Genomic DNA, 25,736 nt, shown 5'->3' on the forward strand with positions numbered 1-25,736 from the left:
CCCTTCTCTACTTTGCCCACTGTTTCCCCTCACTCCTGTTGCACCAATGCTCTTCCCACATATACAGACATTATAGCCATTATAGAGACTCACTCATACTGCGCTACCTACTGAAACCACGACACTGGCACAGGCTCATAGATTACATCACACAAAGGCTGACAAGAGTTAGTTTTGTACAATTAAATATGATAAAAAAAGAAAATAAAAAAAAAAGAAATCTTGACAGCAATCACACGGTGTAGGCATTTGATAACAGAGCCTAGTTACTGCTTGGGTGTCATTTTAATGGTACTGACATCTGCATGTGTTTGGTGCAGTTCAACATGTACAGCTTATCTCAATGTGTGTTCCCGAGTAGTATGAGCAGGCAATCCTAGTTTCCCTAATTGGAGAGAAAAACTGAGCTCATGACAACGATCATCTATCTATAGTCTATGTTTTTTCTAATGTGTCAGTCTATTCCTCCCTGCCTTCGTCTCTCCATCACCCCCCCCTTCTTTCTATCCAGTGAGACCAGATGACATGATTTCATGCTCAGCTGTTGAAAGATTTTCTCATAATTTCTGCTGTAAATTCTGTCATCTCCCCCTCCCCTCTTTCTGCTGGTCACACACTAAATTCATTACACAAAGATGGCGATCCATATTTATAAGCAGTGGGTAAAGGATATGGTTAAAAGTTAAAAGATTGAGGAATCATGAGTGATTTGTTTGGAAACTCCTACGCTAGTCGAATTTATTTAAGTATCCCGGGTCACTGACCACTTTAGCTCTAAATCAAGTGGTTTAGACGATGGTTTGCATCTTGCTTTATCACCTGATCGCTTGTGCTTCTTCTGTCTTCTGACTTTTTCTATTTTTCTTTAATGTCAACATTTTTCCAGACACTTAACATTTGTCTCGTCAAACTATTATCTCTTTCCCTCTCTCTCTCTATCTCTCTCACACACACACACACACACACACACACACACACACACACACACACACCCTCCCTCTCTCCCTCTGCCTCTGCAACTTTTGCTCACTCATCTTCTACTTCTCTCCCTCTCATCCTCTCATTCCCTCGGCCACTCCATTAACCAGAGGGTCACTTTTCCAGCTGGTTAGCCCGCGCCAAATCTCCATCAGGTCGCTGACGTACGAGACTGCCCCCCCCCCCATCTGTGTGTATGTGAGTGTAGGTGTGTGTGAGTGTGTGTGTGTGTGTGTTCAGATAGACGGATTCATTTGTCAGTTTTACTCCACTCTTGTCCTCCGGTGTGATGTTGTAATGACCCGAGGCGGCCCAGACAGACAGACGAATGACATATAACACTATCCCCCTACCACACACACATACACTCACACACGCACGCACACACTAACAAGTGGAAACAGTTTTATCAAACTGATTCCTCCCAAACTTATTAATGAGTTGTTCTGCAAGATGAAGTGGTGAGAGTTTACCCAGAGCTGATGGCTGTAATGCTCCTTCACTGGATGACTCTTCTGTAGATGCCGTTCTTCTCTCTGTCTGGACACGACTGCTCACACCAGCACACTTTATATTGTCCAGAAAACCTTGAAAATACACAAGACACAAATGTAAAGGCTTTTTTTTAGAAGAGGGTCCACTCGTTTCATTTTATTTTATTTTATTTTATTTTATTTTATCACCTCTGCCAAGGAGGTCGCGTTTTCACCCTGTTTATTTGTCAGCAGGATTATGCAAAAAGTACAGAACCGATTTGCACTGAACTTGGTGGCGGGATGGGTCGCTGGGGAAGAACCCATTAAATTTCGGTGCAGATCTGGATCACTTACTATGAATTTGATTTTTTTCCACCCAAGTCTGTTGTATGGTCTTTGACATTGGCCTTCGCCTTTTCTTTTCTTTTTTTTTCTCAATCAGATTTGGATCATTAAAATCAGTAAAGCTTTATTTTATGGGTCAAGTATTTCCCAGCTGATTTCCTGGAAATCTACTCATAATTGCCCAAAAAGTAGCTGATATTTAGCTGTTAATTACTCTGATATTTCCAAGAAAGGCCAACACAGTTTGGTAATAATCATGAGGGGAATGGAAAAAGTGTTAGTTGCTTGTACCTGCTCATTACCTTGAAGTTATTAAGAAATAGTTCATAAACAGACATCAGTATCTCTAAGAGTTTGCAAAACAAGACTAACAAAATAAAAATCCTAATTCTTGTAACAACTGCTGCATATTAAAGATTTTATGAAGAAACCAAATCAATACTTTATAAACTTTCTGGACATTCTTGTTTTTGTCACTGAGCTGCAGGATCCACACGGCTGCACTCAGCAGGCTCAGGCTGATGTTTTCACAAGTTATATGCTGCTGAGTCCCGAGGTGTAGGGTATGCATTGTTGTTTTCTGTTACAAACAGACACAGTTGGAATATTTACTACATCTACAGCTGGTGAATACTTTAGTCTGGTGCTATGTCTCTCTAACCGCATCTGTAGTTCAGCGGTGTTCGGTTCATCTCATCCTGCCCATGATTGATGATCCTATCACTTTACTTTGTCTTATTTACTTTCATTTAATTAAGTTCATTTTGGTCCTGAAAGGAGATGGAAAACACCAATATTAACTGTCCTCTGTCTCTCCAATGCATGCAGTGCTTCATCTACCAGTCTCTCTCTTCATCCGTCTATCTTTCACTCCACCAATTTTTCCTGCCCTCCTTTCATCCATCCCGTTTTAGATGGAAATGAGCTTATCACCAAGCAGAACAAGTGTGATTATTATTAATGACTGTGTGTGTGCGCGCAGGAACGCATTCATGTATATGTGTCGGTGAAAGTGAGTGATGCAGTTTGGCAAAAGACACAAACAGAAAACTCTAACTCAGAAGTTAGTAACTTCTCCCCAGGTGATTTCTAACGTTTCACAACTAGAACTCTGCTGAATAATTACATTTTATCAAATGTTGAATTCTCCTCAGTTCTTGACTGTTTTCTCCTCCTCGGTGTGTCCAGATGTGCACCGTCAAACTCTTGCATTACAGTTATATTATTTCATTCAGAAGTCATTTGATAATGTCATATTCAATGACTCAAAGTAGTTTTAAAGATACACTCGATAATTTTCTTCTAGTGTCCAAATAATCCCGTTTTGGTTTTGGAGGGTATGATATCTTTTGTATATCTTGTCCCTTCATTGTCCTTTTGTATAACTCATCAGTGACCAGCTGAGGTGGTGAGTACAAAATAATGATGACTGCACCAAGATGCGAAGTGTCCCAGAGCAGCTTTAATATAAAATTTATCAACAGTTATTATCTGACTCTGCAAAGCACAAGGTACAGCAGTGGCTGAGAGGCTCTATAAAGAAAGCAATCTAGTGACCATAATGTTATCTCGCAGCTGCTGGGAGACTGTGGCTGTGGAAGGTGCCGGCGACTGAATAGCCCTTCAGGTCACAGAGTTCACCGTCATCTCGCAGTGTGAATGTGTGTAACTGTGATGAAGGGGCGCTGCTGAGGACGAAAGTAGGTGCGTAAACTTGCAATATAAGTGCAATATACAGCTGAGGACAGCAGTGTGTTTGGTTATTAGACCTGACATTGCACGTAGAGAAAACATCTTTCCAAACACACTGAAGATTACAGCAGGTTTTAATCGACTGATTAATTCTGATTCTTTTAACAACTCACCACAGAAAGAGAGAGAGGGAGAGAAAGAGAAAGAGAGAAAGAAAGAAAGAAACTGGGCTCAATAAATATTGTTCCAGGAGTGAAGTCATCTGACATTTAAGAATCAGCCAGCCATGGCCAGGCAGAGCGGTGTGTATGTGTGTGTGTGTGTGTGTGTGTATTTGTGGGTAGACAGGAGAGCCCAGAGGGCACGCAGCTCAGACAGAGTCATTATTTAGTGACACACAGACGACGGCGTGGCCTTAACAGGGACTACAAATGTACACAAGCATGTGCACACACACGCGCACTTACACAAACGTTACATCCATAAAGCCTGAGGTGTCAGGATTTTAAGGAGAAACATCAGTAATGTTACCTGTTGCTCTCGCCTCACTCTTCACCTGCTCTCTGCTCATGTGAAGAGCACAGGCAGAGCTGATCTCAAACCAGTCATTAAAGCCCAGATGCTTTACATCTGCTGTCCATTTGTACCAATCAGTATATTTCAAATATGCTGATTTTTTTTTTTTTTTTGTCCACTGTGCAGTGACAAAATCTGACCTTTGATCAAAATATTAGCTGGAACAATCCCAAGGGTGAGATATACCTGTGGCATATAAATAAAATGATTTAATTATTGATATCGTTCAAAGACCACACAAAGGTTACATCTTTTCACAAAATTGAATTGCAAATACCTCCGACGCCCTTGACAGACATAGTTATGGGGGCAGATAGCCTGTTAAATCTCCAGTGGTGATGATAGACACTGAGGCAAGGTTATGTTTCCAGTATGCCACTGGAATGAGAATGACTTTCTTTGATGTTTAAAGCTGGTCCTTTCCCAACTTTTGTGACAAATTGGTATAACTAGGAAATGTTTTCAGGACTCCTGTAATGAAACTCATTAACATGCTTGTGATATTACCCATGAGCCACCTCTCCTATTGTTTGGCTTTTCCCCATCCTCTCCATAAGTCTGGCATAAGGAGTGACCATATATAACTTCATTGAATTTAATAAGAATCAGTGGAGAATGGTTCATTTGAAAGGTGCAGATAATAGAAACAATGGTCAAACAGCATCGATGGGGCAGCTCCTGAGACTCAGTTAGCAAGCTGGTAAAATAAAAGTTGAAGTTACAGGTTTTAGAAATAAAAAATATTGCTGAAAATTGAAAATTGAAACTTTAGCTTCTTTCTGTAGCATTTTAACATTATGAATCATGAACACATCCATTTTACAAAGGATTACACAGCTGTTTCTTGAAACTACAAATATTGACAAGAATGAAATACTGATGGGGAAAAAAACCACTGCTGACATATTTATTGTTTTAACTGAGGTAAAAGGAAAACACTGTCTCCGCTGAACATCCTTTTGCAACAGGTTTTATGACAACAACACAGTGTTAACAGTTTTATATTGATGTTAAAGGTTATTTCTGACCGTCAAGAAAAACACAGTAACCTCTTTGTCTAGTGGATGATTTCTTTCTTTCCTTTTGCCCTTCTGTTTATTTAGACTAGCCATGGAGTCTGTGAAAAGCTTTGCCAAGCTTTGTCAACTCTGGGAAAATAACTTTGACAAAGTTGCCATATCTGCCACATCATATCATATAAAGAGCTTGGGCTTGAAAACTACAAATAAAATCCGTGGAGATGTGACCAGGCAGGAAATGTCTGACAAAAAGGTGTCACTTTTTTGGATTACATTACACAGAGAGTAAGATTGCATTTTTGGCGTTTGACCTGTCCGGGAATGTAAAGTCAGGAAATATTAGCCTCCCCTCCTTTAACATAACAGGACGTCCCTCGCTGACCAAGTGAGCAATGTGATGAGAGTAGCGCTCAGCTCAGCTGCATCTGGGTTGTGTTGCTCTAAAGGCTGATAACACTACAATAAACAGTGGAATGACAGGAGCAATTCAATATTATGTAAAAACACACTGACCCCAGTTTTATTGGAAATAAATGAGGTTGCCATGTGTGATGTTGCGAAATTGCTCAAGATGGTAGTTTAGTGTAATTAAACACTGAGATGGAGACATATTAATGAAATGAGTGTGTGTGTGTGTATGTGTGTGTGTGTGTGTGTGTGTGTGTGTGTGTGAGTGTGTGAGTGTGTGTGTTTGTGTTTAGTTCTGTATTTTCAGATAAAACAACAAAACATCAAGCAGCGGCATCTGCTGATCCAACAGGGAATGTATGAACTTTTTTTTTTTTTTTGCTGTAGCTAGACTGAGTCTAGAATAATAAACAGTATAATGATCTTATCTTATTTTTTATCACAGGTGTTGTTTGACACAGCCACATATGAGCGGGCTCTGCAGATCTGCTGGCACATCAGCTCCTACAAGTCTCAAGTAAGACCCACTATAATTTCCAGTCCACACCACAATAAAATACCAGGTAAAATCTCACAAACTGTGTCATTTATTTATACATAAATACATGCGAACCCTTGTATATTGTTGAGCTCGCACTGGTGGCTGAACTGCTGGTGGAGCAGAGCAGCGAGTTACTGACACACACACACACACACACTCAGCCTAACCTCTGCTCATGTCACACCGATCTGCGTGTAATGAGGATAAAGGTGAATCTTATGTTTCCTTTCTGTTTGAAGGCTCCCTGAGGTTTGAACTGGAGGACTTTGATGATGATGAGGCCAGACCTCTCCCCAAGCTCGTAAGACCACAATCCTGACTTTGGAGTCAACCGTTACATTACACTTGATTTCTCCTATAAATATTTCAAATCTGCTCAACATATTTTATTCCCTGTTTCAGGTAACAGCATGAAGATGAGGGATGTTGAGTTTGAAGCCAGAGAACATCTCTCCTCAGTTTCAGTTTGGTGAGTTTTGTTTGACACATATTTATTATCAGTTACAGTGCAGCGGTTGTGCTGGGGGGGGGGGAGACCTGGTTTTTGGAGGAGCCAACCTGGAGATCTTCAGGTTGGCTCCTCCAAAAACCTCCTTCAACATGCCCTCCCAGCTGTTCAGTCAAATGGCTGTTAGAGTCACAAAGGCAGTTCATGTGAGCTACCGCAGAACTACTGTATTCCTACGCACAAGTGCATCTACGGAGCACAACGCATTACCCCGCGGCCGCAGGTCAGCTGAGTGAATCAGAAAGCGGGGTAATACAGTGCGCTCCCTAGGTGTGCTTGTGGGTAGGAATACGGTATAGTTCGGTGGTTGAAAAAAGTAGTACCATAGCAAAGTGCTGTACTGACAGGAAGATGAAGCGCTGAAAATATTCCACATGAAGCGTTCATTTAAACGGATATTAGATTGTTTCGGTGGGCGTCTTTTAAAATGTTCTAAAACACGTTTGTTCTGCTGGCCCCATGCACAGCAACACACAGCTCTGCTGGTGGGCCGGTTTTTCCTGCTGCCTCTCCTAACTGGCAGCGTGCTGATCAGAATCTACTGCATGTAACACACCGACTACGCATGACTTCCTCATACAACCCCAACGTCAAATAACCCCAACTGTCCCTTTAACCAAAGAGTTCTTATTGCTTAAACCGAACCACAGTTGGGAGTCAGGATGCAAATCCAGGTCTCAAGTGTGATTGTCCTGCCCTTTGTATTCCTGCCATCCACCACACCCACTTACCGATGCAGTTTATTAATGCAACGCTTCATTTGCTCAAAATAAACGATTGCCTCTGAACATCCTCCCGCCAGTGATTACATTGGCCAGTGATTACCACAATGTAATTGGGAAAACATTGTACTAATATATGAATGTAATTTCGAGGAGACAGAGTTGTTGGCTACACAAACGTATGCAGACACTGTTCTATAATATATATACAGCCCCATAAGTCGTTTGTGCAAGCAGCTTGTTGCAGTCTGTAGGGGTTGTATCAGAGGCCTGGGGGCAAATGACCTGATAATCAATTTACATTTGAAAAAATGTTGAAATACAGGGAAACATATCCAGAGAGTGCAGCTGTGTCAAGAGGGATTTGACTGTGTTGTTGCACACAGCACACACTAGTGCAGGGTTCAGGTCTGTGTGTGTTGTGAAGAGATTTTGGAATGTATTAGTGAAGGAGTCTTATCCTTAGCATGACTCTATGACCTAACCCTGGGAGAAACTGCATGGTAAAATGCACACACACACACACAAACACACACATACACGCACACATACACACACACACACACACACGCGCACATACATACACACACACATACACACACACATACATACACACGCACACACACACACACACACACACACGCACACACACAATCAGACATTGCTTGAGGCAGCGGTTGATGTACACCACTCTGTAATCGTAAGCCAAAAGGGGTAGGAGGGAGAAAGAGGGAGAGAAAAAAAGCCCAGAGAGTCAGCACAGCTAAAATTACAGCCCTGTCACACCAAATCAGTGCCGATGACCGTGTGTGTGTGTGTGTGTGTGTGTGTGTGCGTACGTGCGTGTGCTTGTATGCAAGTGAGAAAGAACGTGTTGTGTTTGGCTCTGCCTAAAGACATTGGGAGAAAGTAAACAAAACAAACATGCATGTAGACGCACATGACAACTGTACACACACGTGTATGCACAAACGCACATGATGATGTTCTGCAGTCAATAGAGATTATGTGATGGGAGGATCAGAGCGGGGCCACAGTCAGTCAGAGTCTGTCTGAGCCTCTATTATCTACTGAACACACACACACACACACACTTATAGTTTTAATCAGTTCAAGAATGTATATTTTGCGATGGCTTATTTGCAAATGAGTGTGCTTTTTCAAGTAATTGTTCACAGGAGTAACAAAAGTCTTTTCATAGTAGATAAGTTGAACTATGAAATACGAAATAAATGCAAGATGAAAGTAGAACTCTGAATTTCTATCTTTGTCTCTGTTAACCATGTTAAAGATAAGAGTGTGTGTGCACACACAAACACACACTGAGTGAGTTAATATAGCTATGGTATTGCCATATGCTGGAACAGGTGGTTGTTCTCACAAAACTGCATTCTGTAGTTAACATGAAAGAATGGCTCTCCCCTTGCAGTTCAAAGTCACACTAGCTGGCAACTATCAGCCTGTTTTCTATTGGTGTCATCATATAACAGACCCAAAGTCAGCTGTTAGTTTTCAAACCATAATGTTATTTCTAGATGAATACAAAGTCACACAGTGCTGTGTTGTTGCTTTGTCATTTAGGAATGTCAGACAAAATACAAGCAGCTGTCTCTGCAGGAGCAGCGAACAGTGTCGGTGTTTGACAAACAGAAATTAGTCAAAATACTGCAAAAAAAAGATGAAATGTTGACATGCCCAATCTGAACTGAACACAGGGGCAAAGAAGTGGTATGAGTAAAGAGATCTGTCTTCATTGAACATAAACCATAAACCAAAGCCTTTTGTTGGCAAACATCTAAACTGCTGAGGTTCCCTTGAGCAAGAAATTAAGAACCTAACAAGCTTCAGCGAGTGCTGCTCCACATCTAACCTCTGACCTCTCTGTGATGGGAGAAGAGCATGAAGTCAAAGTAGCTCAGTAGGAATCAAAATGATACTGTCTGTGTTGTGTATGTGTGTTTGTGAGGAGAGAATGTGTGGTTATATTTTATGTGCTCGTTGCTTCTGTGTGTGTGTGTTGACATTGACGAATGAGCCCTACATCAGAGCAATCGGCTACCACGGCTCTATAAAACAACCACAAATCACTTCAGGAAACATGTTTTTGAAGAGGGTCTCCTCGATGTCAGATGTTGTCTTGAGTGAGCGTATCAGTGAGGATAGGTCTGTGTGTGTGTGTGTGTGTGTGTGTGTGCATGTGTGTGTATGTGTATGTGTGTGTGTGATTAGATCATCTCTTCATGCAACTGGTGGGAGCACAACAATCATTCAGGGAACCCTGATAGTATTTTTTGTGACAGTCAAATAAATGAGAATGTAAATGTGCCCCTGCATATCCAGGATTCAGACACCTTTACTTTTTGCACACTTTCTGACGTAGATTCAATTTAAAATGGATAAAATTGCCATTTTGCCCATCAATCTACAGTGAGTAAACCATAAACACAAAGTAAAAACATGTTTTTTGAAGCTTTTGCAAATCTTTTGAAAATCAAAAACTGAAATTTAAAAAAGGGTATTCAGACAATTTTCTGTGGCATGCCAGATTACGGTCAAGTCCGTCCTGTTTGCTTTAATTATCCTTGAGATGTGACCACAACTTGACCGTATAGAAGGTCCCACAATTCACAATGCTTGTCAAGACAAAAACCAAGCCATTAAATCCAAGGTACTCTCTGTAGACCTCTGTGATAAAAATGTGTCAAGGCATAGATCAGCGGAAGGGCATAAAACCGTTTCTAAAACCTTGAGTGTTCCCATGAGCACAGTGTCCTCAATAATTGTGAAATTGAAGAAGTTTGGAAAAACAGGAACTAACTTCGGGTTAGGGAGTCAGGGAGGTGCCCAAGAACCCAGCAGTCCCTCTAACAGAGTGTCAGTCCTCTGCAGAGATGGGACAACCTGCTGGAAGGACAGCCATCTCGGCAGAACTTCACCATTCAGACCTTTATGGTAGAGAAGATAGAGGATAGACAGAAGCCATTTCAAGTAAATGGCATATGGCAGCTTTCTTCGAGTTTGCCAAGTGACATTTAAAGGACTGAGAACACGAAGGCAAAGATTCTCTGGCCAGAGCTCCAAACACGATGTCTGGTCAACAGAAAGAAACCTGGCTAATACCAGGCTTCTCAGAGGCAGGGACAGGGAGACTGGTCAGAATTGAGGGAGGGATGAATTGAGCTACAGAGAGGTCCTTGAATGAAAACCCGAAGCACACAGCCAAGAAAATGCTGAGTGGCTTCCAGACAAGTCTTTGACTGTCCTTGAGTGGCTGAGCCAGACCCCAGACTTAAATCCCATAGAACATCTGTGGGGAGACCTGAAGACAGCAGTTCACAAGACACTTTCTGACTGACAGAGCTTGAGAGGATCTGCCAGGAAGAACAGGATAAAGTGCACAAATCCAGGTGTGCAAAGCTTGTAGAGATTTACCCAGGAAGACTCAGAGCTGTACATGCTGCCACAGGAACTTCAACAAAGTACTGACTTAATGGTCTAAAGACTTTTGTAAATTACAGATTTTGGTTTAGATTTTTTATAAATTTGCAAAAAAATCCGAAAATATGACTTCACCTTGTCGTTATGGGTTATCGAGTGGAGACTGATGGGCAAAAATTACAATTTCATTCATTAACAATTAAATCTATAACACAAAGTGCAAAATGTAAAGGAGTCTGAATACTCTTCACTGTATGTGTTTGTGTGGAATTATTATTATCTAAACTGCATAAATATGTTAAATATTGTTGTATTGGACATGTGAATTTTTGGAGAGAAAATAAGTTCTTTAGAGTTAGTATTTCCATTTTATCTTAAACAAAACGTAAGCGAGCAATGTTATTAGATTCTAATTACATTTTGCTCCGACATGTTGATTTGTACATCAACATTTTGTAAGATCGGCCCATTACTGCGTCTGTGCGTGTGTGTATTTATGTCTGCATGTGTGTGTCTGTATGTGTGTGTCTGTATGTCTGCATGTGTGTGTCTGTATGTGTGTGTCTGTATGTCTGTATGTGTGTGTCTGCATGTGTGTGTATTTATGTCTGCATGTGTGTGTCTGTATGTGTGTGTCTGTATGTCTGCATGTGTGTGTCTGTATGTGTGTGTCTGTATGTCTGTATGTGTGTGTCTGCATGTGTGTGTATTTATGTCTGCATGTGTGTGTCTGTATGTGTGTGTCTGTATGTCTGCATGTGTGTGTCTGTATGTGTGTGTCTGTATGTCTGTATGTGTGTGTCTGTATGTGTGTGTCTGTATGTCTGTATGTGTATGTCTGTATGTGTGTGTCTGTATGTGTGTGTCTGTATGTGTGTGCCTGTATGTGTGTGTCTGTATGTGTGTGTCTGTATGTGTGTGTCTGTATGTGTGTGCCTGTGCGTGTGTGGGGGGTAAATAAGGTCTACTCTGACAGTTACCTTCTCTGAAGGGCAAAAGCCCGGTGTCGTTCGGCCCCCTGGGAAATATTCCTGTTCTAAACCTGGAAACAGAGTGGAGATTGTTCCTTTCATCTCCCATACTCTCCCTCCCCATTTTCTCCCAACTCTTCGTTCCCTCTTTTTTCAACCTCTCCCCCATTTTCTCTCCACTCTCTTACTGTCTCTCATCTTCCTCAAAGCACCTGTAATTCCTGCTTTCTCCCCTAATCAGATCCTAATAAGAAAAAGCTTGCAGATGTCAGCACTAGTTAATGAACACTCTTTTCCTCTTCCCTATTGCTGTCTCTCTCAATCACTCTCTCTCACACACTTATTATTTCATTGCCTAAGTAAGCAGCGAGAAGGCCCACTGCATTCTCTTACGCAGTCATACAGCATCATCTGAAGGACAGAGGTTATTATTGAGCAGACAGTGAGCTCTATAGTGTACTGATTTGGAAAAACCATTAAATTGTGTAGTCAACCTGCCTTTGCCTCTGGGATCTGACACATTTACTTTTTTGTAGTTGGGAAGGTAATTTAATGCATCCGTTTATTGGGCAAGAAAGCGGGTAAGACAGAGGATAAGTAATTCACTCTCTTTGCCTTGCTGACTATAAATGATGGAAAAACAGCTGCTCTTCCACCTGGAAAAAAATACATTTCATCTGCATTTAAGGTTGAATTCTATATTGGCAGTTAGTGTATAATTGGTGGGATACCATGTATAGAACTAGAGGTTCTCCAGGTACCATTCCTTTCTCGTGTGGATTAGTTTTTGTGAATGACAGCAATCACATAAAACTCAACAATCCACCTGCAGTCTTAATTAAACCAAGTTCTCTAAATTAAATGACACAATACATCATTGGTAACTCCCAGCAAGATACACCGCCCCTATCAGCAGGAACATAATTTGTCAGTGCCTCCGGTGCAAAAATCAAACCTTTGGATGATCTGACATTGCTATGGGGGGTTAGCCACAACAATGACTTGGTTAGAGTTTAGGAAATATTTTGGTTTTGGTTAAACACAGAATAACCTTTAAGGTTGGAACGGCAAACGTGTTGGCAAGCAGATAACACAACCAACAGTTACTGAGCAACATTAGCTTTTGCTTGGGGTTGTGTTTCTGGCCACTTGGCAAACATAAATCCAATATTCCCTCTCCTTTAAATCTGTTTTTAGTCTCCACCAACTCCAGAGAGAAATACCTACAGTGCATTATGAAAACAGTGACATTGAACCAAAAAGGAACAGACAGCTAAACAATGGATTGAAACTCATTCTAAAGCTCCTTAAAGCTGAGTGGAGCAGCAGATTCATTCTATAATTCTCAGTAGGTTCATCATATGAGTGACCTTTTTTTGCATTGTCTCATTGTTTTCACATTGTCTTTTGATACATTGTTATTGTAAAACATCGGTTTTATCATCTTCAAGGCTGCAGAACATTCATCAAGGTTTAAACAAAAGTCCACTTGTGGTAGGAAATGGGAGGGAAACACTGGTGTTCATGACAAAGTCAAGAATGTTGTTGTCTCATCCATCCACACCGACCTTCTCCATCTGCTGACTCTGTGGCTCTGCATTAACGTCCCCGGACTTCTTCCGTTGCTCCTGACAGAGAAGAATCATAACTCCTATGGCTGCTGGAGGGTTTTGTCCGTTCACTGTGAAGAAATGTCATTTTTGACTATTTGCTAAAATTACTGAAGCCGTTGTTCCTCTTGAGCGCACAGTCTCCTTGATTAATACTCAGGATCTGTGCGACCTCAGATCAGATAAATTAAACCTCCATCTTCTCAGCAATATTACTATGAGCTCGTATACAAACTTTTTATGCGGCATTCATTTAAATGGACAAATGGAAAAGGCAAAAATGAATAGACTTATATTACTGCACATTGTAAAACAAGAGAAACTTGGTTCCTTTTACACCATTTTCTATAAATACATACCCACATATAATGCACAATATAATTACAACGAAATCATTATTATTTATTGAGGCTGAGAGCAGCATTCCTGTTGCTCAATTGTGTTTCTCAATACAAATAAAATCATCAGGGATGCTGTAAACTTGCTTTTAAAGCTGGCTCAGAATTTATCTTGAAATTCTGCATTAACGATGTGACATTATGTAACCAGACACTTTTGGGCTGTCATCCATCCAAACAGCTAATGCTTGGTACAGTATGAAATGTTAATAAGTGAGTGTGATATTATTCTCTGTGACCCTTGCGCAGTCCAGCTTTTTAATTGCCGACAGTGTAGCCCCTGACTGATGCATGTGTGCATGAAAAACACACACACAAACACACACTTGATGAAAAACAAAGAGACTTGAGTACATACATCAATCATACTATATGCTTTACATTTAGAAATAACACATGCACACACATAATAGGGCAAACGGGCCTATACATACAGCAGCCGAAGATGTATGTACACACATACACACACATTTTGCCTAAAGAGGCCAGAAAACTTATGTAATATCTCCACCCATAATGTAATGTTCAAAGAAAAAACTATTCAAGCTTAATGAATCTACGACCAGTTCCCTGACCAGTACCATCACAATCAAGTCTGCTGTTTGTAAGAAAGTCCCAGTGAGGGTTTTTAACTAAATGTGTTGTATTATTATGTGACGAATCGCATCTTCCCTTTGTGCACATTCATTTCACTTCCACAGCTGGAAGTGTTGGACGCTTTCTTTTTAATGACAGCATCTGCCAGAGGCTGCTGTAACTTTCCGTCTTTGAGCCTCCACAGCTTTCTCTCACATGCCTCGCTGTCCTCTCCTCCCACGTCTTTGATTTTCCTCTTTTACTTTCTGCCCTCTCCCTCGACTTCTCCCTTTCTTTGTTTTAGCATCTGACACATCCGCGCAACAGAAAAGCAATTTAAAACCCGGGTGTGAAACGTGGCGTTCTTTGAGCCCGGTGATCTGCAACGAAAATCAGTGCGTCATCCACGTAATCTAAACGCACATATCGGAGACATCCATCACTGCTGTAAACTTATCCTGCTGTAGCCAAAAGTGTGAAATACGACAAGTGACAAAGTGAAACCAGTGTGAGTAAAAAAAACAAACAAACACATTATTATCACAGTTATCTGTTACTGCAAACAGACATATTTCAAAGACAATCAGTTTTCAGATAATCCCTGATCATTTTCACAACTGCTGCATTTTTTTTTTTTTTTTTTTTTTACTAAATATGTTTTGCATTTTGCAGTGAAAGCATTCATGTGATGTATTAAGCATCATTCCAATCATGAAACCATCAAAATCTCATTATCATCATGGCTCTGTGTTTTATGGAAGACTACCATGACGACGATCATTTCTGTTTCTGTGATTAGCTTGTAATAGTTTATTCAACAGTTTGACACCACATGACTGTAAGTGCTGAATTGTTCAGTTTTTAGCAAAACTATCGTGCGACCCCTTAGTTCTGTCATTTGTAAGTATATTACTGTGACTCTACAGCAAAGTGTGACAGTGGATGTGTGTCATGTGTCAGTGTCATGTGTTCTTTCTTGTGTGTGTTTGTGTGCGTGTGTGTGTGTGTGAGAGAGAGGAGAAAGTCTCATTCCATTCATCACGCAGCAGCAATAAAGCCACTAATAACTGACATAGAGGAAGAAGACCCATGAAGGTCTTTATGTAGTGTAGAGTGGAGCGTGGGATTGACATTTCCTCCTTATTACTTCACAAATCACCACCTCTCTGAGGGTGTGTTGCTCACAATAGATTAATTTATGAACTCTCATATAATCACAGCCTATAGAAAATTACTTGCAATTCATCACCCTTGCAGCCGCTGTGAACCATGCACACAATCTCCCTTAATCTTTCCCTCACTCACTCACACACATACACACACACAAAATCCACAAGTGCCCTCTGATCTCTCTCACACACAAACTCATTGTCCCCCATTTGACATACACCTCACCTTCTATCTATCCCCCTGTCATAGATAGATAGATAGATAGATAGATAGATAGATAGATAGATAGATAGATAGATAGATCCACACTCAGAATATCCACACTTAAGTATCCACTTAAATGTACATGAATTTGCATTTTTCTGTTATTGTGCATGTACAGTATGGTTGTTTGTGTGTGTGAGTGTGTGTGTGTGTGTGTATGCTTGTGTGTGTTTTGCGAGACGGGGAGCAGAACTGCTTCTAAGTCTAAGTGACAACTGTGTCCAGAATGTCAAGCAAACTGACGCAGGGACAAAACCTCAGGGTCACTAAGCCATCTGCTGTTGATCCTCATGTATATGTATGTGTGTGTGTGTGTGTTTGTGTGTGTGTGTGTGTGTGTGTGTCCAATACACAATATCTTCCTAGTGTATGTGCACAAAATAGTGTGTAGTAGTTATCAGCATATGTATGTGTGTGTGTGTGTGTGTGTGTGTGTGTGTGTGTGGTTGTTTTTACCTGTTTGTGTGTGTGTGTGTGTGTGTTTGTGTGTGTGTATGTGTGTGTGTGAATTTGTAAAGTTATGGTTATGGTTAGACCCTTGTGTGAGTGTGTGAGTGTGTGTGTGTGTGTGTGTGTGTGTGTGTGTGTGTGTGTGTGTGTGTGTGTGTGTGTGTGTGTGTGTGTGTGTGAAATAAATGAATAATGCTGACAGTTTTATTCGTTTACCGTTACTGTGTAATCTGCTCTTACAGCATAATGGCCAATCATTCTAGGATCTTAATGTGTGGATGTGGGTGTGTGTGTGTGTGTGTGTGTGTGTGTGCTATTTGATAAGGAGCTAAATGGGAATGAAGATTCTAAATTGCCTTTGCAGTTCAAGCTCAGCCGTTCAGGCTGCTTGTGATTATTACACTGATGGTGTTTCTCATAAAATAATCTTCAACATGACACAGTGAATCTGCCTGTGAATCTGTTTGTAATGGCACACAGAGAGTAAATGCTTGCTAAAAATGTTTCTGCAGAACAATATGCTGTCTGGTGAAGTATTTGTGTTATGATTACATCTCTTTGAGTCAGCCCTTTTCTCTGGCTGTCATGTGTGAAGATCTTTTTGTAAAGGTGAAATATCTGCTCTCTGGTAAATGAAACATTTGAACAGCCTAATTTACCTCTGCAGTCACTATGATAAATTAAACCAAACTACATATGGAGTCATTAACTGTGCTCATTAATGGATTCCTTAGCAAATATTTCAATTTCAATATGATTAACACAACATAAGTGTCTGTTTAAGTGGTTCATTGAGCTAAAGTTACCTGTAAGTTTCTTGCTTTCTTGGTGCCGTCTCTTGATGTTCGCTACCCTCAACAATAAATCCTCAGCCTGTGGGAAAAACTGATGTCCTCCACTTTAGTGATTTCAAATCTTCCCTCTGTGAACATTAAATGTGTATGAGGTGCATGAGGTGAATAATGAAGGAAGTAAAGGTCACGTCTCATTTATGTTCAGTTTACACGCTGGCAGTGCTAACCCATGTGACAGATTCATTGCATTTCTTGTAGCTGCTTCACATAGAAGCCACCCCATGTTTCACCAGTGCAGCGCTTTTAATGTGAAGCAGCAGCGGGAGGAAATGTTTGGTTTGCATTAACTGGAACTTATCACAGCTCTGATACAGCTGTGGAGGAGTGAACATTGAGGCCGAGATCAGAAAAAAAAAATGAAAAAAGTAACTTTGGATTACATTCTGCATTATTTCCTGTGAACACCTCATGCTTGAATCCAGCGTAGGAATAGTGGAGTCCACCACTAACGCCGAAAGCTACTATATAGAGAGGTAATTATATGGGCAATAAAAACAACAAAAAAACAAAAAAAAGAGAGACTGTCTTACTGCAAAAACTGAGCCCATAGGTCATTTGTGCAACAGGTTATTATGACCCATAGTTACGTTTTGTTGTTAAGCGACATCTAACAGCTGTAATAATTATGACAGGGGCAAAGGGAAAAGTGCGGTGACGTAGTATAAAGAGCGACAGTCCGTGTCAGGTGAAGGTTGTGGTGGAGAGATGGGGTCAATAAAACACAGGAATATGACACAGGAGAGAGGTGTTTGATTCTAGCAGTTTATGCTGTTTCTGTTATCCACGATTGGTTGACGTTGTTGATTATTGTTACCATGACAACAAGATCGTCTAATGATCAGGAGGTAGTTATTTCAACCCAAATCACAATCTTTTCCTAAACCTAAAGTAGTTTTTTTTGCCTAAACCTAACCAAGTAACCATGGTGACGAAAGTGGGTACACTGCTGTCGGGTCAGTCTGTGTTATTATTATTATTAATATGCCAGCCGTGGTATGAGTGCTATTTCAGGAGACACTGGGGGTATCAGAGGGATGAACAAAAACGACCCATATGGCTGTTCAGGTTGGAGGACTGGTTGCAAAATAAACCATCAAATCAACAATCAGGTTTGATTTCTTGAACATCTTAACATCTTATATTGACATTCTACAAATATGGGCTTTAAACTAATTTAGGCCAAACCATCATTATCATCATGTCAACATACAGAACTCCACTGAGGTGACCCCATGAGTACCCCAGTCTCTTTCATGTCGGAGACTGTCTCACTGCCAAAATGCATCAAAAGTTTAAAGTGATCATAAAATGAACTCCCTCCAGAAATCTTTGCCTTCCACTTGTAAACATTTTCAAAATTTGAAAAGTGTGAATTTTCCTGACTAGAACGACTACATCGCATGTTTACAATTTGAGTAGTTAAGGAGGAGTTAAAAATTCCCCTGCATCCCGTCGCTGCCTTGCCATTTCCCTCCGCTGCATCTCTCTAAGCACAGACCGCTTTGCCGCTTGTTTCATGTCCTTGCCAGACCAAGTCAAACTCTGCTTTTTTTTTTTTTTTTCTTCTTCTCTTCCCTGTCCTCGTCTTTACTGCCACCCCCCCAGTGTAAGTTAATGACCTTGCGGTAGAAAGAGAGCAAAGACAGCAAGGGTGAAACGGAGAGAGGAAGAAAGAGGGCGGAGGAGGAATGTCAGTGATGCAGAGACCTGACTTTTCATTAGACTTTCGAGAGCCCTCTCTATTTCTATCTGCTCCTCTCTTTTGCTGCTTTCATCTTTATCTCTCGGTGTACATAGATTTGCTGATTTGCCTCTTCAAACAGATCACTAACAATGGATAATCATCCAATTCAAAGCCTTGTATCTATATTCTTGTCACACTCACTCCCTGTGTGGATTGTGTATGTGTGTGTACACATGTACTTTACGCGTGTGGGCAGCCATGTAGAGTTTAATGTCAAAGAGGTGTAACGCAAATCTTCCCAGAGTGTTTAGTTATGGCAAAAGCCAGAAAGAAAGAAAGAATAAAGGGAAGGAGGGCAGGAAGAGGAGATATTTTTTCTCTTATCCTCCCCCCTCCTCCCCCCTTCTCTCTGAGATGCTCCAGAAGATAACAGGGTCAGGGATTAAAGGATGCACAGTTGGAAGACAAGAGAGAAGAAGAGAAGAACGACAGAGGAGGGGAAGAAGAAGAAACAAACAAAGGTTGACACAACACTGAGAGAGAGTGACGTCGTGTTTCCCTACGTGAGAACGCTTGATAGTGTGTGCATGTGTCAGTCCTGCATATGAGCGTGTGGCCTACATGTTTGCATGCATCTGTGTGTACTTGTACTGCAAGTGTGGTTGTGTGTGTGTGTGTGTGTGTGTGTGTGTGTGTGTGTGTGTGTGTGTATGTTTACTGTATGTCTGAATGTACAAGCTGTGTGTCAACGTGGCTTCTGTCCTTGTATAGTTAAAAGTGCATGTGTATGTACAATATGACTGTACCTGTATGTGTGTGTCAGTGAGTGTGAGTGTGCATGCGCATGTGTGTGTCTGAGATTGTTTAGGGAATCACTATGGTCAGCAGTGTTTGTGTGTGTGTGTGTGTGTGTGTGTGTGTGTGTCCGTAAGCATCAGGATTTGTTGGTTTTGAATTTATGTTTCGATTTGAACGTGCATGGGTTTTCTGTGTGAACATGTGTGTGTGCATGTATGTACAGTAAGTGTGTGTGTATGTGTTTTCCTCAGAGTTATTTTTAACCGCACATCGCAGAAGGAGCCGGAGTTTCACTCCAAGTAGGTCACAAGTGATGATCTCAAATAAGAACAAAATAACACAAATAACAGAACAGTGTGATCTTATTATGTTACACACACATACACATTGTACTTGAGATCAAACGTGTTGTTATCATGATCTCAAATTGGACTCATTTTTTACTGTTGCGTGCTCAGTTTTATTCTGTTGGTTGTTACATATTCTTCTGGCTTGTTTTATAAAGTTTTATACTGCTGATTGGATTCTCTGACATTTTGAGCTGCCACCACCAGTGATTGTTTACAGGTGCGTGTATAATGAATTAATGATACAGTGGGTGCCATCCATTAATAGCCACAGTCATGTAACCGTCATTCATGAAGGTGGTTGATGTTCTGCTCTTTTCATTAGATGGCAGACCCAGGTATTTTACTGTATACTGTGTTTACCTTTGAAAATGATGGGGGTCATGCAGCCTACATGTGTTTGTAGTCTTAACATCTTGTTGAAGGTGCTGAGGGAACATGGATCACCAGAACTGTTGTCCATAACACCATCAAGACCTTTGTTTGCATCCTGATCAGTAAGTCAAGCGTGTTTCTTGTGGGTGTTTGGCTCCAACAAGTCTGTGTCTTGTGACCAATTCTGGTTGTGATTTTCATGGTCAGGGGTCTCAAGGCCTGTAGCTGAGCAGTTCGATGACCTGCTTTTTGCTGATGATGTAATTCTGCCAGCGTCTTCACGATGTGACCTCCAGTTTGGTTTGCAAGCACTTATGAGAGTGAGCACCTCCAACACTGAGGCTGTAGTACTCTGCTGGAAGACGGTGGCTTGGCTTGCCTTGCCTGGATTGGGACCAAGTTTCTGCCTCGTGTGATGGTAAACTGGAGCTTGAGATTGAAAGATGGATTTTTGCCTGTCATGGTGAAGAGAAGAGGAAGCGGAGCCTGAAGACGATCTTGTCTGGATTGGGATCCCAGAAGAAAAGCTGAAGGATGTAGCTCTGGAGACCGGTGTCTGAGCTGTTTTCCTTGGCTGTCAGCCACACTGACCTAAAGCAACAGATTGGATGAATGCATGAAAATTATATCACTTTCAACAGCAGGACTTGTTTACCCCTATATCTATCCTATACCTCTAACTTTTAACTTTTTGTTCTCTGCTAGGAATCTGCTGCATTTTCACTGGTCTCATGTAAAACATTTGAACTCTGCAAGGCAGTCTGGTTTGCAAGAGTCTACTGTTAGTTGATGCTGATGCTGTTTAAACTAATTACTACAGAAAAAAAAACAATGTGGCTGAAATTTTATATTAAGCTTCAATAATGGTGACAGAAGAGGGTTGCACTCTATAACTGAAGTCACTATTTAATCTAATGTCATCCAAAAACAACACTTACTTACTAGACTGATTGAGAACAGCTGTTTCAACAGAACCCGTGTGGATTGTTTTGTCAGAGGAAGCAAACATGCCCTGCAAAATGTTGATATTAAATTATATTGCATCTTAAAGTGCGACCTTCTCCCTTTTGACATTCAGCATTTCACACAATTTATGAGAATGTGACATTACACATCCAACATTCAGAGCTACCTGACTTGTTTTGTACATTTCAGGGAGGTTTTAGTGGGTTTATATTTGTCATTACAAAATGTACTAATGTGAGGGGTCATCAGGGGCCCCATTTGCCCTTGGGGACCAACCATTTTCCTGGTTTGCCTCTCCAACAGTTCGCCTCTGCCTGACAGAAGGATCAGCTCTACAGAGGGACAGTGACTGTCATTCTTAATGACAAATGAGATCAACAACTTTTTTCTATCTATACTACTTTTGCTTACATTATCTCACTGTCCCTTTATGCTTCTTTACCATCTCTCTTTCACACATATAGCACATACAATACATAGCAGTAATCTATGAAAGACTAACACTGTTTTTCTCTTTTAGTTTCACCAGCTGGTCTATTGGCTTCTACACAATGAATCGCCTTTCATATCTTGTGACATGAAAGTTTGTAAAACTCACTTGAAGTGAGTGAGCCAAAGACACACATGTCAGCAGCTATATATTTCCCCTCACCATTTAGCTGCTATATGTGACATACAACTTCCTTACAGCACTTTGCTTCTGGACACTATTTGGCATGACTGACCAACTGTTAATGTTACTGTCCCTACAGCTCACCCACTGGTTAGAGTGCTGGCAATAGATAATGGACTTCACTCCCACGCTGTCTCTTCCCTCATGTGATTTGTCTCCCAGTATGCCCATGTATATTTCTTTGTTGTTCCTCCTCTACAGACACAAGCCAACAGCTTGTTCAGTGCACTTCAATGAGTTTGCGAGCTGGTCAATCTATATCTCAGAGTGGAAACATATAGGCGACAGTCACATGTTCAAGTAGCATGTTCTGCTTTTGTCTGTGCAGGAAGTCTTTACATTATGCCCTTTAGCATTAGGGTTTGTTTAGGAGACTTGTGCAACACAGAATATCTAGACAGACTGTCCTACGTTCATTCTAAATAAGTAGTTACAGTTCTCATTTGAGAGAAACTTGCGTTGTTTCAAAAACTGAAAAGCCAAATTAATAGGTGTCTAATTGTGTCTGATCTAGACTGAAGTAAAGAGGGGTCCTCAGCCCTTTTCATGTACTGCCCAACTCGGGAGCTAAGCTGCAGCTCTCTGACATTTAAGAGCATTTTTAAGTCAAAGGAGTTTGATAAAGAGTTTTTATAGCAGTTGTATAAGCAGTTGAATAACTTTTACTTTCATCGTTCATTTAAGTCCAAAATTTTACTTTTGATAAATACGAGCTCAGGCCTTTGTTAAAGTGAATATCAAGACAGTTTAAGTGTATGTATAATATTATAGAAACATTTCGTTGTTATGATTCAATCTGGTTAATAATAATAATACTAATAATAATAGTAATAATACTATACAAATAATACATTATTTACATAACCCTTTATGTTACAAAATAAAAATGTATTAAACAATCAATAACAACAACAATAGTTCTCCCCACAATTTTGAGATTATACATTGTTCCACATTACCAGCAGTTGGGCCTCTCCTGTGGTAGGTAGATGAGATAAAAAGTATCCTGGTACTGACCCACTTCTCGACACAGTAAAAAAAAGCAGGATCAGCACCAAGTTTATGTGCTGTGAATAGATTCAGAATGGACCATATAAATGTCACAGATTTTTAAAATACCAGCAACACAAAATAGCTTTCACTGCTAAAAAAGACCAGATGGACGAGTTGAAGTGGGGCAAAGATGGACTTTATTTAGTGGAATAATATAAAAGTAATATAACTACATGTCAATATGTTGTTAAATTCTGAAATAAGACACTGCAAATATATAACCCACAGACACTAAATGAATACACAAAATATATGGCCCATAATGAACAATAAATCTACCACACACCACTACACGTATTTGTCTTTCTGGTCTTTGGACACCTCCAAGCTTCCCCATTTTTATCAATTTTTTTTTCAAATTGTTCCTTTTTTTTTTTACTTCCCCACAACTTGAAAAAACATTCATCCCCCTTAAACTATTGAAACGTAGAGATGAATAAAACATGGATGTGGTTTGGCCTAAATTAATCTTGCATATCCAAGTTTACAGAGGTCTGGAGAATTCAAGCACAAAAGTTAGAGAAGGGTGGAGACTCGGTGAGCTGTCGTTACACTTTAAACCCATAAAATTACGCTTGGGAGAACTTCTTTGTAGTCAAACAGAAAACCGGCCTGAGATGCAGCTTCCAGAGGCGTCAGTTTTAACACTCACAGTTCATCAGGATTTCAAATTTTAGTACAGTATTGTGGCATCAACAGTCAGTCATGGAGTCCATAGATACTAATCTACTAGATTGATTTTTAATTATGTCTGAGACATTTTGGGGTGCAAAACTCAGGAGAGACTATATGAAAGCAGCAGCAAGAGACAGCCATTTCAGAACATGATAAAAAACAGCCATTGTTTTGTGTTTTTCACTGTAGATCGGCTGCATCTGCATCTGTTTTCTCCTGCGACTGTGGTGGTTTTATGAATGCCGGTTACCTCAGCTGCGGGCAAGATGGCAGCTCATCAAGTTGAGTGACAAGTGCGGGGCCGTGAACTTGACCAACTGATGTGGAGGAGGACGAGAGAAACAATAGAAGTCAGTAAAGTTGCGTATTGTGGATGTAATCCTCAAGTGCTGCAGTGGAGCTGCAGAGTGGCCAAAAGCAAAAGACTCTAATTGTAAATTCAGATCCTGATCTACTGTGTTAATCCCAGTGGCTCTCGCTGCCAGCCAGAGTCTGCCATGTTCTGGAAGTGCGGTCAGCAGAGGGAGGTCACTCCTAAATGTATCCACACAGGTGTATTTGATTCCTTATTTCAATTTGAGCATTAGCTTGTGTGTGCACTTCTGCCTGATCAGGGGTTTGCACATTTCTCCTTTGGTACAAGGACATAAATTCCTCAAGGGTTTGAAAACCAAATGTGACTCTTTCAAATGTAACCCATTTTGAGGTCTACAAACACACACATAGACACACGTAGCATGTCACAATGTTCACAGCATTGACAGAGAGACTGACAGAAGAAGCAAATGAGGATGACACAGACAAAGAGAAAGCTAGACAGGGAAAAACAAAGGCACAAAACAGACACAACACAGAGAGGTATAGATGACGCAAAGAGAACAAAGCCACGCTATACAAAATGATTAAACATGCATAAAGTCCGTGTTGCCCTACTTGAAATATTTATCATAGTTTGGAGTGTGAGCTGTTTCCCTGTCATCTGGATCTAAGGAGTAATGACTTTCAGTCCTCAGCCATAAACCCATATAGATGCAAATGTGGCCGCAAGAGGCAATCTGAAGAAGAAAACTTTAATCGGAGGAAAACCTGAGAGGGGAATCAGATCGGATTTTTGCCTGAAAATTGTAGATCAAATTATATTGTCACCATCCTCACCCATTATGAAAATATCTTGATCAGGGTTTTGACTAAATTTGACTATCTTAGAATATCAGGAAATGCAGAGCGGAGTGGGATCCTTTTGAAATCATAACCGTGTCTAAACACAACTACAGTTTCAACCCTTTAAACCCCTCAAAAAATATACACATTGATAAATTGGCAACAATCCTTTATAACACCTAGCAGACTCCTTCAACCCACAAAATATTAACATTAAATGTTTGCCAGTGACATCTGACGAAGGCTCCGTTAACATCAAGGGGTGTCGAGCCTGGATCCCTGGCAGTCAACATAATAAGACATTACAGAGAAGGTGCAAGGAAAGAAGTTTTAATTTATGCTTGGCTCCAATTTAGCATCTCTATTCACACAATTACATGGGACTGAGAGTAATTCAGGAATGACATTCGAGGATATGGCAGGAATGTTTCAGACAAATTTAAAATATCTATCTTAACCGATGGAGCAATTTGTAAATTGATTCTAAGACTGCACTCTCACCTCAGGCGTTTATGCTCAGCAAATTGAAATAGCTGTTCATTTCTTATTTTCCAGATGACAGCTAAAACACATGTCCGATACTTGACTGTGAGCAACGTTTAAGAGACCATTCTTGTACCGACACTTCTTCTAATTTGTTTCAGTCTGAATTGCCTTCCAATAAAACACATCTTTGTGTTTTTCACTTTTTGGTGACAGTGTCATGTTGGGGCCATAGTTAGTGGTATATTGAATTATGGTGATTATATTAAGTAGTGTTTCCAATATTCTGTCTGGGGATGGAAAAAATATCTCATAAGCCTTTACAAGTAAATTGAATCCAGACATGATGATTTGGCACATTATTGGAGGACTGTTGCATGACACTGTATAGATGCACATAACAAGCTGGTAACTAAGTATAGTTTGCATGTTTGGGTAACTATTTTGAGTCAAACAGTGAATCAGTGTGGACTTTGAACTTTGTAGTTTTCCCTATTGTCAACATTGATTAAAAGTGTTAACAAA

The 25,736-nt window shown here is 40.5% G+C and overlaps 1 long non-coding RNA gene across 1 annotated transcript; it reads left to right on the top strand.

Annotated features, from left to right (window-relative positions):
* Positions 1-3,164: 3,164 nt before the first annotated feature.
* Positions 3,165-25,736, top strand: LOC147817205 (uncharacterized). Its single transcript, XR_015436555.1, has 5 exons — positions 3,165-5,851; positions 5,940-6,011; positions 6,275-6,336; positions 6,438-6,504; positions 23,757-25,736. It is a non-coding gene; the product is annotated as an uncharacterized LOC147817205 (long non-coding RNA).

This window comes from Seriola lalandi, unplaced genomic scaffold (genome assembly GCF_002814215.2).
Source record: "Seriola lalandi dorsalis isolate HSWRI2012SDOR001 ecotype SW California unplaced genomic scaffold, Sedor1 jcf7180002054997, whole genome shotgun sequence".
NCBI classification, from domain to species: domain Eukaryota; kingdom Metazoa; phylum Chordata; class Actinopteri; order Carangiformes; family Carangidae; genus Seriola; species Seriola lalandi.